The sequence below is a fragment of the Cavia porcellus genome, unplaced genomic scaffold (assembly GCF_034190915.1).
Source record: "Cavia porcellus strain 051 isolate PalLab524CR breed Dunkin Hartley unplaced genomic scaffold, mCavPor4.1 scaffold_41, whole genome shotgun sequence".
Classification (NCBI taxonomy): domain Eukaryota; kingdom Metazoa; phylum Chordata; class Mammalia; order Rodentia; family Caviidae; genus Cavia; species Cavia porcellus.
Window position 1 is genome coordinate 6,097,735 of NW_026947524.1, and position 15,909 is coordinate 6,113,643.

Sequence of the window (15,909 nt, forward strand, 5' to 3'; positions counted from 1 at the left end):
TTTGGATTAGGGTTAAGGTTAGTTTTAAGGTTAGGGTTGGGTTAGTCATAGCGTTCTGGTTAGACATTAAGTTTAGTGTTAGGGCTAGGGTTAGGGTTAGGGTTAGAGGTTAGGGTTAGGCTTAGTGATAGGATTATCGTTAGGTTTAGGGTTTAGGGTTAGGGTTCTAGTTATTTTTAGGTTTTTGGTTGGGTTTACGGTTACAGTTAAGGGTTAGTTTTAGGTTTACAATTAGGATTAGGGTTAGGGTTAAGGTAACTGATTGGTTTTAGTGTTAGTGTTAGGGTTAGAGTTAGGCTTAGGGTTAGGGTTAGAGGGTTAGGGTTAGTTTTGTGGTTAGGGCTATCATTACGGTTAGTGTTAGGGTTATGGTTACAGGGTTAGGGTTAGGTTTGGGGTTAGGGTTACCATTAGAGTTAGGGTTAGGTTTAGGGTGAGTGTTAGTATTAGTGTTTGGGCTTAAGATTAGAGGTTAGTCTTAGGGTTTTGGCTTAAGGTTAGGGGTTTGGTTTAGGGGTTAGGATTATGGTTAGTGTTAGGATTAGAATTAGGGTTAGGGTTAGGTTTAGGGTTACGGTTAGGTTTACGGTTAGGGTTACGCTTAGGTTTAGAGATTAGTGTTAGGGTTAGCCTTTGGGTTATGGTTTGGTTTAGAGGTTAGGGTTAGGCTTAGGGTTAAGTTTAGTGTTAGGGTTAGGGTCAGTGTTATGGTTAGGTTTAGATTTAGGGTTACGGTTAGGATTATAAATTAGGTTTAGTGTTAGGGTTAGTGTTAGGGTTAGGGTTCTAGTGTTAGGGTGAGGTTTAGTGTTAGTGCTTAGTGTTATGGTTAGGGTTAAGATTAGGGTTAGAGTTAGGTTTAGGGTCAGGTTAGGGTTAGGGTTAGGGATTTGAGTGAGGCTAAATTTAGGATTCATTTTAGGGTTATGGTTAGGTTTAGGGCTAAGGCTGGCGTTAACGTTAGGTTTAGGGGTTAGGGGTTAAGATTAGGGTTAGAGTTATGGTTACAGCTACACAGGGTTAGGGTTAGGGTTAGTTTTAGGGTTATCGTAAGGTTAGGGTTAGGGTTAGAGTTTAGCGTCAGGGTTAGCGTTAAGCTCAGTGTTAGGGTTAGGGTTATTGTTAGGGTTAGAGGTTAGGGTTATGGTTTGGGTTAGGGTCAGATGTTAGGGTTAGGGTTAGGATTAGGGTTAGGGTTAGTTTTAGGTTTCAGATTAGTGTTAGGTTTAGTTTTAGTGTTTAGGGTTTGGCATTAGGGTTTAGGTTAGGGGTAAGTTTTAGTGTTAGTGTTAGGGTTACGGTTAGAGAGTTAGGGTTATTGTTAGGGTTATGGTTAGCTTTAGAGGTTAGGGTTAGAGTTAGAGATAGGGTTATTTTTATGGTTATGGTTAGGGTTAGGTGTTAGGGTTACTGTTAGTGTTAGGGTTAGGGTTACGGTTAGGGTTAGGTTTAGGTTTATTGTTAGGCTTAGGGATTAGGGTTAGGTTTAGGTTTATTGCTAGGCTTAGGGATTAGGGTTAGGTTTAGGCCTTAGGATTATGGTTAGGGTTAGGGTTAGGATTAGAATTAGGGTAAAGGTTAGGGTTAGCGTTACGGTTAGGTTTAGGGTTAGGATTACAGATTATGGTTAGGGTTAGGGTTACAATTAGGGTTAGAGGGTAGCCTTAGGATTAGAGGTTAGGTTTAGGTTTAAGGTTAGGGTTAGGGTTAGGTTTAGATTTAGGCTTCTGGTTAGGGTTAGAGATTAGGTTTAGCGTTAGAGTTAGGGTTAGCGTTAGAGTTAGAAAGTTAGGGTTAGGTTTATGGTTAAAGGTTATGGTTATGTTTAGGGTTAAGGTTGGGGTTAGAGTTGGGGTTAGGATTAGGTTAGGATTAGGGTTAGAGTTAGGGTTCGGGGTTAGTGTTAGGGTTAGTGTTAGGGAAAGGGTTCGGGGTTTGTGTTAGCATTAGAATAACAGTTAGAGTTACAGTTAGGTTTAGAGGGTTTGGGTGTGGGTTAGGGTTAGGATTACGGTTAGGGTTAGGTATAGGTTTAGATTATGGTTAGAGTTAGGCTTATGGTCAGGGTTAGAGTTAGGATTGGGGATTTTGGTTAGGGTTAAGGTTTGGGTTAGGGTTAGGTGTTGGGGTTAGTGATAGTGTTAGGGTTAGGTTTATGGTTATGGTTAGGGTTAGAGTTAGCATTAGGGTTAGGTTTAGGGTTTAGGATTATGGTTGGGTTAGGGTTTAGTTTAGTGTTATGGTTAGTGTTAGTGTTACGGTTAGGGTTAGAGTTAGTGTTAGGGTTAGGGTTTGGTTTAGGGGTTAGGGTTATGGTTGGGTTAGGGTTCGGTTCAGGCTTATGGTTAGTGTTAGTGTTACATTTATTGTTAGGATTAGGGTTAGGTTTAGGGTTAGGGTTAGGTTTAGGCTTACATTTAGGGTTAGAGGTTAGGGTTAGGGTAAGGTTTAGGGTTATGATTATGGTTAGGATTAGGGTCAGGGTTATGGTTAGGTTTAGATTTAGGGTTATGTTTAGCTTTAGAGATTAGGGTTAGTGTTAGGGTTAGGGTTAACATTAGGTTTAGTGTTAAGGTTAGTGGTTAGGTTTAGGGTTAGTGTTAGGGTTAGAGTTAGGGTTAGGGATTTGGATTAGGGTTAAGCTTAGGGTTAGGGTTAGGTTTAGTCATAGTGTTTAGGTTAGGGTTATGGCTATGCTTAGGGTTAGGGTTAGGGGTTAGGGTTAGGGTTAAGGTTAGCGTTAAGTTTAGAGTGTGAGGGTTAGGTTTAGCATTAGAAGTTAGGGTTATGGTAAAGGTTAGGGTTAAAGTAAGGGTTAGGATTAGGTTAGTTTTAGGGTTAGGGGTTAGGATGAGGGTAAATTTAGAGTGCCTTTTAGGGTTACGATTATGGTTAGTGTTACGGTTAGGGTTAGGGTTAGGGTTAAGGTTAGGGTTAATGTTAGGGTTACGGGTTAGGGTTAGGGGTTAGCGTTTAGGATTATGGTTAGCTTTAGAGCTAGACAGGGTTAGGGTTAGTGTTAGGCTTATAGTAGGGTTAGGGTTAGGGTTAGGATTAGGGTTAGTGTTAAAGTTTAGCCTCAGGGTTATGGTTAGGCTTAGTGTTAGGTTAGGGTTATTGTTAGGGTTAGAGGTTAGGGTTATGGTTAGATTTAGGGTCCGAGGTTAGGGTTAGAGTTAGCGTTAGGATTAGAGTTAGGGTTAGTTTTAGGGTTTGGGTTAGGGTTAGTTTTTTTGTTATTGTTTAGGTTTAGGGGTTATGGTTTAGGTTTAGGGCTTAGGGTTAGTGCTAGGGTTAGGGTTAGGGTTAGTGTTAGAGGGTTAGGGCTCTTGTTAGGGTTAAGGTTAGGTTTAGAGGTTAGTGTTAGGATTAGGGTTAGGGTTAGAGATAGGGTTATGTTATGGTTATGGTTAGGGTTATGGGTTAGGCTTACGGTTAGTGTTTGTGTTAGGTTTATGGTTATGGTTAGGGTTATGATTAGGGTGACATTATATTTAGTGTTAGGCTTAGGGATTAGGGTTAGGTTTCAGGCTAAGTTTAGTGTTAGTGTTAAGGTTAGGGTTATAATTACGGTTAGGGTTAGGGTTAGAATTAGGGTTAGGGTTATAGTTACAGTTAGCGTTAGGGTTAGATCTAGGCTTAGGGATTTTGTTTAGGGTTAAAGTTAGGGTAAGTGTTAGGGATTGGATTACAGTTAGGGTTAGTGTTAGGGTTAGGGTTAGGGGTTAGGATTAGGGTTAATTTAGGGTTTGTTTTAGGGTTACTATTAAGTTTAGGGTTACAGTTAGGGCTAGGGTTAGGGTTAGGGTTAGGGTTAAGGTCAGGGCTAGGGTTAGGGTTAGGGTTACAGTAAGGTTTACATTTAGGGTTAGGGTTAGGGATAGAGATTAGGATTAGTGTTAGGGTTAGGGTTCGGGTGAAGGTTAGAGTTAGGGTTAGAAGGTTAGGGTTAGGTTTAGGGTTAGAGGTTAGGGTTATGGTTTGGGTTAAGTTTAGGGTTAGAGTTACCGTTAGGGTTAGGTTAGGGTTAGGGTTGGGGTTTGGGTGAGGGTAAATTTAGGGTTCGTTTTAGTGTTATGATTAGTGTTAGTGTTACGGTTAGAGTTAGGGTTAGGATTAGAGTTAAGGTTAGGGTTAATATTAGGGTTATGGGTTAGGGTTAGGAGTTAGCGGTTAACATTAGGATTAGGTTAGAGCTAGACTGGGTTAGGGTTAGGATTAGAATTGAAGTTATGCTAGGGTTAGGTTTAAGGTTAGGGTTAGGGTTAGAGTTTAGCGTCATGGTTAGGGTTAGGCTTAGTGTTAGGGTTAGGGTTATTGTTAGGTTTAGAGGTTGGGTTATGTTTACAGTTTGGTTCAGAAGTTAGGGTTAGATTTATTTTTAGGATTAGAGTTAGGATTAGTTTTAGGGTTCGGGTTAGGGTTAGGTTTAGAGTTAGCGTTTAGGGTTAGAGGTGAGTGTTTAAGGCTAGGGTTAGGGTTAGGGTTAGGTTTAGGTTAGTTTTAATGTTAGGGTTAGAGTATTAGGGTTAGTGTTAGGGTTAAGGTTTGGTTTAGAGGTTAGGGTTAAGGTTAGAGGTAGAGTTATGGTTATGGTTATGGTTAGGGTTAGGACTTAGGGTTCCGGTTAGTGTTAGATTTAGGGTTACAGTTATGGTTAGGGTTATGATTAGGGTGACGTTTAGGTTTAGGGTTAGGTTTAGTGTTAGGCTTAGGGATTAGGGTTATGTTTAGGGGCTGGGTTAGGGCTAGTGTTAGGGTTAGGGTTAGGTTTAGGGTTAGGGTTAGGGATAGGGTTAGCATTAAGGTTATGTTTAGGTTTAGGGATTAAGGTTAGTGGTAGTGTTAGGGTTAGGGTTAGGGTTAGAGTTAGTGTTAGGCTTAGGGTTAGGTTTAGGTTTAGGGTTACGGTTAGGTTTAGGCTTAGGTTTAGCAAAAGGATTAGAGATTAGGGTTAGGTTTAATGTTAGGGTTTGGGTTAGGTTTAAGGTTAGGTATTAAGGTTAGGGTTAGTGTAAGGGTTAGGAATTAGGGTTAGTGTTTGTGTTAGTGTTAGTGTTACGGTTTTGTTTGGGGTTAGGGTTAGTGTTACCCATTAGGGTTAGGTTTAGTGTTAGAGATAGGGGTAATGTTAGGCTTAGGTTTTGGCATCGGGTTAGGTTCAGGGATAGGGTTATGTTTAGGCTAAGGGTTAGGTTTAGTTTTAGGGTTAGGGTTAGGTTTAGTGTTAGGGCTAGATTTAGGGTTAGGCTTAGGGTTAGGGTTATGTTTTGGGTTAGGGTTAGTATTCGGGTTAGGGTTAGGGTTCGGGTTAGGGTTAGCGATAAGGTTAGTCTTAGGTTTAGTGTTAGGCATCGAGTTAGTGTCAATGATAAGTTTAGGGTTAGGGTTACCATTAGGGGTTTGGGTTAGGGTTAGGATTAGGGTTGGGTAGGTTTAGGGTAGGGTTAGGTTTAGGCTTATTGGTTATGGTTAGGGTTAGGTTTATGGCTAGCGTTAGGGTTAGGGTCCGGTTGGAGGTTAGGGTTAGGGTTAGTGTTAGGCTGAGGCTTAGTGTTAGGTGTTAGGGTGACGGTTAATTTAGGGTTCGGTTTAGGTTTATGACTAGGGTTAGGTTTATGGTTAGGTTTAGGGTTAGGGTTAAGTTTAGGGTTAATTTTATGGTTAAGGGTTAGGGTTAGGTTTAGGTGTTAGGATTAGTGTTAGGGTTTTAGCTAGACAGGGTTAGGTTTAGGGTTATTTTTAGGTTTATCGTAGGGTTAGGATTAGGGTTAGGGTTAGGGTTAGAGTTTAGGGTCAGGTTTGGGGTTAGGGTTAGTTTTAGGGTTAGGGTTATTGTTAGGATTAGAGGTTAGGGTTAGGGCTAGGGCTAGGGTTAGGGTTAGGGACAGAGGTTAGAGTAAGGGTTAGGGTTAGGATTAGGTTTATCGTTTTGGTTAGGGTTTGGGTTAGGGTTATGTTTAGGGTTAGGTTTTAGGGTTAGGGCTTAGGGTTTAATTTTTAGGGTTAGGGCTTAGGGTTCGTGTTAGGGTTAGGTTTAGGGTTAGGAGTAGGGTTACGGTTAGGGTTAGGGTTGGGGTTAGGGTTAGGGTTAGGGATTAGGGTTAGCATAAGGGTTAGGCTTAGGCTTAGGGTTAGGGATTGGGTTAGAGTTAGTGTTAGGGTTAGGGTTAGGCTTAGGGTTAGGGTTGGGCTTAGTGTTAGGGTAAGGTTTTTGGGTTCGGTTAAGTTTAGAGTTAGCGTTGGAGGTTAGGATTAGCGTTAGTGTTAAAGATAGGTTTAGGCTTAGTGTAAGGGTTAGTGGCACTTTTAGGGTTAGGATTAGGGTTAGAGTTAGGGTTAGTGTTAGTGTTAAAGTTAGGGTTTGGTTCAGAGGATAGAGTTAGGGTTAGGGTTAGGGTTAGTGTTAGTGTTATGGTTAGGGTTAGGGCTAGGCGTTAGCTTTAGTGTTATGGTTAGCGTTAGGATTAGTGTTAGAGTTAGGGTTAGGGTTAGGATTAGTTTTAGCGTAAGTATTAGAGATTAGGGTTAGGTTAAAGGTTAGTGTTTGGGTTAGGTTTAGAGTTAGGGTTAGTGTTAGTGTCTGTGTTAGTGCTAGGGTTAGGGTTAGTGTTGGGGTCAGGGTTAGTGTTAGGGATTAGGGTTAGCATTAGGGTTAGGGATACGGTAAGGTTAGGCTTAGGTTTAGGGTTAGGCATGGGGTTAGGGTCAGGGATAGGGTTAGGGTTAGGGTTACCTTTAGGGGTGAGTGTTAGGGATAGGATTAGCATTAGGGGTAGGCTTAGGGTTAGGGTTAGTGTTTAGGGTTAGTGATAGGTTTAGGGATAGTGTTACGCTTAGGGTTCAGGTTAGAGGTTAGTGTTAGGGTTAGTGTTAGTGTTAGGATTAGGGATAGGGGTTATAATGAGGCTCAATTAGCGTTAGGTTTAGGTTTAGTGTTGGGGTTAGGGTTAGGGTTAATGTTAGGGTTAGGGTTAGGGTTAGAGTTAGGGTTAGGCTTAGCATTAGGGCTAGGGATTGGTTAGGGTTAGTGTTAGGGTTAGGGTTAGGATTGGGCTTAGGGTTTGGTTTAGGGTTAGGTTTAGGGTTAGGGTTTGTGTTTAGGGTTAGCGTTAGGGTTAAGGTTAGGGTTATTGTTAGTGTTAGGGTTAGTGGCAGTTTTAATTTTAGGGTTAGGGTTAGGTTTAGGGTTAGGGTTAGGGATTGGTTTAGTGTTTAGCGTTAGGGATCAGGTTAGGGTTAGGGTTAGGGTTAGGTTTTGGGTAATGGTTATGGTTAGGGTTTGGGTTAGGTTTAGGGTGAGTGTCAGTGTTAGTGTTAGAGTTTAGTGTTACGGTTACGGTTACGGTTAGGGATAGGATTACGTTTAAGTTTAGTGTTAGGGTTACTGTTATGGTTAGCATAAGTATTAGTGTTGGGGTGAGGGTTATGGTTAGGTTTAGGGATTAAGGTTAGTGTTAGTGTTAGAGTTAGGTTTAGGTTTAGGGTGAGGGTTAGTGTTAGGTTTAGGGTTAGTTTTAGCGTATTAGAGATTAGCGTTAGGTTAAAGGTTAGTGTTTGGGTTAGGTTTAGAGTTAGGGTTAGTGTTAGTGTCTGTGTTAGTTCTAGGGTTAGGGTTAGTGTTGTGGTCAGGGTTAGTATTAGGGATTAGGGTTAGCATTAGGGTTAGGGATAGGTTTAAGTTTAGGCTTTGGGTTACGGTTAGGGATCTGGTTAGGTTCAGGGATAGGGTTAGGGTTAGGGTTACCATTAGGGGTTAGGGTTAGGATTAGGGTTAGGGTTAGGCTTAGGTTTAGGGTTAGGTTTAGTGGTTAGTGTTAGGGTTAGGATTAGGATTAGCATTAGGGTTATTGTTCGCTTACAGGTTAGGGTTAGTGCTAGGTTTAGGGTTAGGGTTAGGGGTTATGGTGACTGCTAATTTAGGGTTCAGTTTGGGGTTACGATTAGGGTTAGGGTTATGGTTATGTTTAGGGTTAGGTATAGGTTTAGGGTTAGGTTTAAGTTTAGGGTTAATGTTAGGTGTAATGGCTAGGGTTACCTTTAGGGGTTGGGATTAGTGTTAGTGTTTGAGCTGGACAAGGTTTGGGTTAGGCTTAGGGTTAGGGTTATCGTAGGGTTAGGTTTAGGCTTAGGGTTCGGGTTATGGTTAGAGTTTAGGGTAAGGGTTAGGGTTATGGTTAGTGTTAGTGTTAGGGTTATTGTTAGGGTTAGAGGTCAGGGTTAGGATTCGCATTAGGGTTATGGTCAGAGGTTAGGGCTAGTTTTAGTGTTAGTGTTAGTGTTAGGTTTATGGTTAGGTTTCGGGTTAGGGTTACATTTAGGTTTAGAATTTAGGGTTATGGGTTAGGGTTTAGGGTTAGCGGTTATGGTTAGTGTTAGGATTATGGTTATGGTTATGGTTATGGTTATGGTTATGGTTATGGTTATGGTTATGGTTATTTTAGGGTTAGGGTTAGGGTTATTTTAGGGTTAGGGTTAGGTTTAGATGGTTAGGGTTAGTGTTAGGTTTAAGGTTATGTTAAAGTTTAGGGTTAGGTTTAGTGATAGGGTTAGAGTTATGGTTATATTTAGGGTTAGGGTTAGGGTTAGGGTTTAGGGTTAGGATTAGGGTTATTGTTAGGGTTAGGGTTACCCTTATGGCTAAGATTGTGATTAGGTTGACGGTAAGGGTTAGGTTTAGGTTTAGTGTTAGGTTTAGGGATTAGGGTTAGTGTTAAGGTTAGGTTTAAATTTAGGGTTAGGTTTAGGTGTTAGGCTTAGTGTTAGTTTTAGGGTTAAGGCTTGGTTAGGTTTTGGTTTAGGGATTAGTGTTAGTGTTTGAGTTAGGGTTAGGGTTAGTGTTGTGTTTAGGGTTAGGTTTAGGATTGGGCTTAGGGTTTAGTTTTGCCATTAGGCATTAGGTTTAGGGTTGGGATTAGTGTTAGGTTTAGGGTTAGGGTTAGGATTAGGGTTAGGGTTAGATGTTAGAGTTAGGTTTAGAGTTAGAGGTTAGAGTTTGCGTTAGGGTTATGTTTAGGGTTAGTGTTAGTGTTAGGGTTAGCGGCAGGGTTATAGATTAGTGTTAGTTTTAGGGTTAGGGTTACGATTAGTGTTAGGGTTAGGGTTAGGTTTTGGGTTAGGTGTTAGAGATAGGGTTAGGGTTAGGGTTAGTGTTAGGGTTAGATTTAGGGTTAGTGTTAGGTTTAGGGTTAGAGTTTAGTGTTAGGGTTAGGTTTACGGTTCGGGTTAGGGTTAGGTTTATGGTTATGGTTAGGTTTAGCATAACTATTAGTGTTAGGGTTAGGTTTAGGGTTAGGGTTAGCATAAGGATTAGGGTTAGTGTTAGGGTTACGATTAGATTTAGTGTTAGAACTAGACAAGATTAGTGTTAGGGTTAGTGTTAAGGGTACGGTTATCGTAGGGTTAGGGTTAGGGTTAGGGTTAGGGTTAGAGTTAGAGGTTAGGGTCAGGTTTAAGGTTAGTGTTAGTGTTAGGGTTAGGGTTAATGTTTGGGTTAAAGGTTAGAGTTAGGTTTAGGGGTAGAGGTTAAGGTTAGGGTTAGTGTTAAGGTTAGGTATAGAGTTAGTGTTATGGTTAGTGGTAGGTTTAGAGGTTTGTGTTAGGTTTAGGCTTAGGGTTTTGGTTAGTGTTAGGGTTAGGTTTAGTGTTAGTGTTAGGGTTAGGGTTAGGGTTAGAGTTCTATGGTTAGTGTTATGTTTTGCATTGCGTTTAGGTTTAGGGTTAGAGGTTAGGCTTAGGGTTAGTGATAGGGTTATCTTTAGGGTTAGGGTTTAGTGTTAGGGTTAGGGTTAGGCTTAGGTTTATGTTTGTGGTTACGGTTAGGGTTAGGTTTAGATTGAGGGATAGGGATTTGGGTTAGGATTAAGGTTAGGGTTATTGTTAGGGTTAGGGGTTTGTTTTAGGGTTAGGGTTAGGGTTAAGGTTAGGGTTAGGGCTTGGCATTAGGACTCAGGGTTACGGGTAAGGTTATGGGTATGGTAGGATTCGGGTTAGGGTTAGGGTTTGGGTTAGGGTAAGGGGTGAATGTTAGGGTTAGGGTTAGGTTTAGCGATAAGGTTAAGATTCAGAGTTAGTGTTAGTGTTAGTGTTAGAGTTCGAGTTATGGTTAGGATTAGAGGGTTAGGGTGTGGGTTAGCGTTAGGTTTACGGGTAGGGTTAGGGTTAGGTTTAGGAGTAAGGTTAGGGTTAGGGTTAGGTTTGCATTAGAGTTAGGGTTAGGGTTAGGTTTAGGAGTAAGTTTAGGGTTAGGATTAGGTTTGTGTTAGAGTTAAAGTTAGGGTTAGAGTTTGGGTCAGGGTTAGAGTTAGGGTTAGGGTTAAGGTTAGGGTTAGGGTTAGGCGTTGGGTTTAGTGATAGTGTTAGGGTTAGTTTTATGTTTAGGGTTAAGGTTAGGATTAGGGTTAGGTTTAGCGATTGGGGTTATGGTTGTGTTTGGGTTCGGTTTAGGCTTACGGTTAGTGTTACTGTTACTGTTAGGGTTAGGGTTAGGGTGAGGCTTAGGGTTAGGGTTAGGTTTACATTTGCGGTTAGGTTTAGATTTTAGGGTTAGGGTTTGGGTTATGTTTATGATAAGGTTTAGGGTCAGGGTTACGGTTAGGTTTAGATTTAGGGGTACTGTTAAAGATAGAGATTAGGGTTAGGGTTAGGGTTAAGTTTAGTGTTAGATTTAGGGTTAGGGTTAGCGTTATGGTTAGTTATAGGGTTATCCTTAGGGTTAGGGTTTAGAGTTAGGTTTCGTGTTAGTGTTACTGTTAAGGTTATCATTAGGGTTATGGTTATGGTTAGGGTTAGGGTTAGGGTTAGGGTTAGGGTTAAGATTATTGTTAGGGTTAGAGATTAGGGTTAGGGTTAGAATTTCAGATTAGTGTTAGGGTTAAAGTTAGGGTTATAGTTATGGTTAGGTTTAGATTTAGGCTTATGGTCAGGGTTAAAGATTAGGTTTATCATTAGGGTTAGGGTTAGCATTAGGGTTAGAGTGTTAGGATTAGGGTTAGAGGTTAGGGTTATGTTTCGGGTTAAGGTTAGGGCTAGAGTTATGTTTAAGGTTAGGTTAGTGTTAGGGTTAGAGTTAGGGTTAGGGGTTAGTGTTAAGGTTAGGGTTAGGGTTAGAGTTAGGGTTAGAGATTAGGTTTAGGGTTAGGGTTAGGGTTAGGGTTAGGGTTAGAGTTAGGGTTAGATGTTAGGGTTAGCATTTGTTTTAAAGTTTGTTTTAGGCTTAGTGTTAGGGTTAGTCGCACTTTTAGGGTTAGGATTAGGGTTAGAGTTAGTGTTAGTGTTCGTGTTATTTTTAGAGTTTGGTTTTGGTTCAGAGGTTAGAGTTAGGGTTAGGGTTAGGGTTAGTGTTAGTGTTATGGTTAGGGTTAGGGCTAGGTGTTAGCTTTAGTGTTATGGTTAGCGTTAGGGTTAGTGTTAGAGTTAGGGTTAGGATTAGGTTTAGCGTAAGAATTAGAGATTAGGGTTAGGTTAAGTGTTAGAGTTTGGTTTAGGGTTAGGGTTAGTGTTAGTGTCTGTGTTAGTGCTAGGGTTAGGGTTAGTGTTGGGGTCAGGGTTAGTGTTAGGGATTAGGATTAGCATTAGGGTTAGGGATAGGGATTTGTTTAAGTTTAGGCTTAGTGTTACGGTTAGGCATCGGGTTAGGTTCAGGGATAGGGTTAGGGTTAGGGTTACCGTTAGGGGTTAGGAATAGGGTTAGGATTAGTGTTAGGGGTAGGCTTAGGTTTAGGGTTAGGGTTAGTGGTTAGGTTTAGGGTTAGGATTAGGATTAGCATTAGTGTTAGTGTTCGCTTACAGGTTAGGGTTTGTTCTAGGTTTACGGTTAGTGTTAGGGGTTATGGTGACTGTTAATTTAAGGTTCAGTTTGGGGTTACGATTAGGGTTAGGGTTATGGTTATGGTTAGGGTTATGGTTAGGTATAGGTTTAGGGTTAGGTTTAAGTTTAGGTTAATTTTAGGTTTACTGGTTAGGGTTAGCGTTAGGGGTTAGGATTAGTGTTAGTGTTTGAGCTGCACAGGGTTTGGGTTAGGTTGAGGGTTAGGGTTCGGGTTATGGTTAGAGTTTAGGGCAAGGTTTAGGATTTTGGTCAGTGTTAGGGTTATTGTTAGGGTTAGAGGTCAGAGTTAGGGTTCGCGTTAGGTTTATGGTCAGAGGTTAGTGCTAGGGTTAGGGTTAGGGTTAGGGTTAGGGTTAGAGGTTTAGGGTTAGTGTTAGGGTTAAGGTTAGGTCTATGGTTTAGGGTTAGGGTTAGAGATAGGGTTTTGTTATAGTTATGGTTAGGGTTAGGGTTTAGGGTTACTGTTAGTGTTAGGGTTAGGGTTATGTTTATGGTTAGGGTTATGATTAGGGTGACGTTTAGAGCCTGGGTTACGTTTAGTCTTAGGCTTAGGGATTAGGAATAGGTTTCGGGTTAGGTTTAGAGGTTAGGGTTACTTTTAGGGTTAGGGTTAGGATTATAGTTACTGTAGGGTTAGGGTTAGAGTTAGGGTTAGGGATTTGAGTTAGGGTTAAGGTTAGGGTTAGGGTTTGGGTTAGGGTTAGGTTTATGGTTAAGGTTAAGGTTCATGTTAGGATTACAGGTTAAGGTTAGGGGTTAGTGGTTACGATTAGGGTTAGGGTTAGAGCTAGACAGTGTTAGGGTCAGGATTAGCGTTAGGCTTAGTGTTAGGGTTAGGGTTATTGTTAGGGTTACAGGTTAGGGTTATGGTTAGGGTTGTGGTCAGAGGTTAGAGTTAGATTTAGGGTTAGGATTAGGGTTAGGGTTAGTTTTAGTGTTCGGGTTAGGGTTAGTGTTAGTGTTAGTGTTAGGGTTAGGGTTAGGGTGAGGTTTAGGGTTAGGGTTAGAGGGTAGTGTTAGTGTTAGGGTTAAGGTTAGGTTTATAGGTTAGGGTTAGGATTAGAGATAGGGTTATGTCTATGGTTATAGTTAGTGTTAGGGGTTATGGTTACTGTTAGTGTTAGTGTTAGGGTTAGGGTTAGGGTTTGGATTAGGATAATGGGTTAGTGTTAGGGTTAGGGTTAGGGTTCGGGGTTAGTGTTACTGTTAGGGTTAGAATTAGAATTATGGTTAGGATTAGATAATTAGTGTGTGGAATAGGGTTTGGTTTACGGTTAGAGTTAGGGTTAGGGTTAGGATTATGGATAGGTTTAGGGTTAAGTTTGGGTCAATGTTAAGGTTAGGGTTAGGTTTAGGGTCAGGTTTAGAGTTAGGTTTAGGGATTTGTGTTAGTGTTAAGGTCAGGTTTAGGGTTACAGTTAGGGGCTGGGGTTAGGGATAGTGTTAGGGTTAGGTTTATGGTTAGAGTTAGGCTTAGGGTTAGGGTTAGCTTTAGGGGTTAGGATTAAGGTTGGGTTAGTTTTCGGTTTAGGGTTATGGTTTGAGTTAGCGTTATGGTTACGATTAGGGTTAGGGTTAAGTTTAGAGTTAGGATTAGGTTTAGTTTTACGGTTAGGGTTAGAGTTTAGGGTTAGGGTTAGATTTAGGGTTATGATTATAGTTAACTTTAGGGTCAGGGTTACGGTTAGGTTTAGATTCTGGGTTATGGTTAGTGTTAGAGATTAGTGTTAGGGTTAGTGTTAGCTTTAGCATTAGGTTTAGGGTTAGGGTTACTGGTTATGGTTAGGGTTAGGGTTAGTGATAGGGTTTTCCTTAGGGTTAGGGATTATAGTTAGGTTTAGGGTTAGTGTTAGTGTTAGGATTAGTGTTAGGGTTAGGGTTAGAGTTAGGTTAAGGCATTTGGGTTAGAGTTAAGTTTAGGTTTAGGGTTAGCGTTAGGGTTAGTCATAGCCTTCGGGTTAGACCTTAGGGTTAGAGTTAGGGTTAGAGGTTAGGGTTAGGGTTAGTGATAGGGTTATCATTAGGGTTAGCGTTTAGGGTTAGGGTTTTGGTTAGTGCTAGGGTTTGGGTTAGGGTTATGGTTATGGTTAGGGTTATGGTTAGAGTTAGGTTTAGGGATTTGGGTTAGTGTTAAGGTCAGGGTTAGGGTTATGTATAGGGGTTGAGGATAGGGTTAGGGTTATGGGTAGGGTAAGGATTAGGGTTAGGGTTAGGTTTAGTTTTAGGGTAGGATTACAGTTAAGGTTAGAGTTAGGGTTAGGTTTAGGGTTTGGTTTAGGGTTAGAGTTAGGGTTAGAGATTTTGGTTAGGGTTAGGGTTAGTTTTCGGGTTATGGTTAGGGTTACGTTTACAGTTAGGGGTTAGTGTTAAGTTTAGTGTTAAGCTTAGGGTTAGGGTTAAGGTTAGTGGTTAGTTTTAGTGTTAGGGTTAGTGTTAGAGTTAGATTTAGAGTTAGGCTTAGAGTCTTAGAGTTAGGTTTGGGTTTAGGGTTACCATTAGAGTTATTGTTAGGGTTACGGTTAGAGTTAGTATTAGTGTTCAGGCTTAAGGTTAGGGGTTAGGCTTCGGGTTATGGATTAATGTTAGTTGTTAGTTTTAGTGGTTAGGAATATGGTTATGGTAAGTGTTAGGGTTAGGGTTAGGATTAGGGTTATGGTTAGGGTTAGAAGTTAGGTTTAGGGTTAGGGTTAAAGTTAGGGTTAGGGTTACGGTTAAGATTAGGGTTACGGTAAGCTTTAGATTTAGGGTTAGGTTTAGGGTTAGAGATTATGGTTAGTGTTAGGGTTAGGGTTAGAGGGTTAGGGTTGGGTTTATGTTTAGAGGTTAGGGTTATTGTCAGGGTTAAGTTTAGGGTTAAGGTTAGGGTTAGGGTTAGGTTAGTGTTAGGGTTAGGGGGTAGGGTGAGGGTAAATTTAGGGTGCATTTTGGTGTTATGATTAGGGTTAGGGTTACGGTTAGGGTTAGGGTTAAGCTTAGGGTTAATGTTAGGGTTATGGGTTAGGGTTAGGGTTTAGGGTTTAGCATTAGGGTTAGGTTAGAGCTAGACAGGGTTAAAATTAGGGTTATGGTTGGGGTTATTGCAGGGTTAGCGTTAGGATTAGGGTTAAGGTAGAGTTTAGCATCACGGTTAAGGTTAGCCTTAGTGTTAGGGTTAGGGTTATTGTTAGGGTTAGACGTTAGGGTTATGGTTAGGGTTAGGGTCCGAGGTTAGGGTTAGGTTTAGGGTTACGATTACGGTTAGGATTAGTTGTAAGGTTCTGGTTAGTGTTAAGTTTAGAGTTAGCATTTAGGGTTAAGGGTGAGGGTTTCGGGTTAGGGGTTAGGGTTAGGGTTTGGGTTAGTGTTAGCTTTAGGGTTAGGGTTAGACAGTTTGGGTTAGGGTTAGGGTTACGGTTATGGTTAGGCTTCTGATTAGGGTGTCGGTTAGGCTTCGGTTTCGGTATAATGTTAGGCTTAGGGATTAGAGTTTTGTTTAGGGGTTAGCGTAAGTGTTAGCGTTAGAGTTAGTGTTAGGGTTAAGGGTTAGGGTTAGGGTTAGGTTTAGGGTTAGAGGTTTAGGGCTAGGTTTAGCGTTAGGTTTCGGGTTAGGGTTAGAGTTTATATTAGGGTTAGTGATAGGGTTATCGTTAGGTTTAGGGCTTAGTGTTGTGGATAGGTTTAGGTTTAGGGTTATGGTTATAGTTACGGTTAGGGTTGGGGTTACGGTTAGGGTTGGGGTTAGTGTTCGGGTTAGGGATTTGAGTTAAGGTTAAGGTTATGGTTAGGGTTAGGGTTAGGGCTCAGGTTAGGGTTAGGGTTAGAGTTAGGAATTAGGGTAAGGTCTCAGGGTTAAGGGTTAGGGTTATGGGTAGAGTTAGGGTTAGGTTTAGTGTTATGGGTAGGGTTAGGGTTAGGTGTTAGGGTTAGGGTTAGGGTTAGGGTTAACATTACAGTTAGGGTTAGGGTTAGGGTTAGGGTTTGTGTTAAGGTTAGGGTTAGCGTTAGGGTTAGGTTTATGGTTAGAGGGTTAGGGTTAGTGTTACCATTAGGTTTCAGGTTAGGGTTAGAGTTTAAATTAGAGTTAGTGATAGGGTTATCGT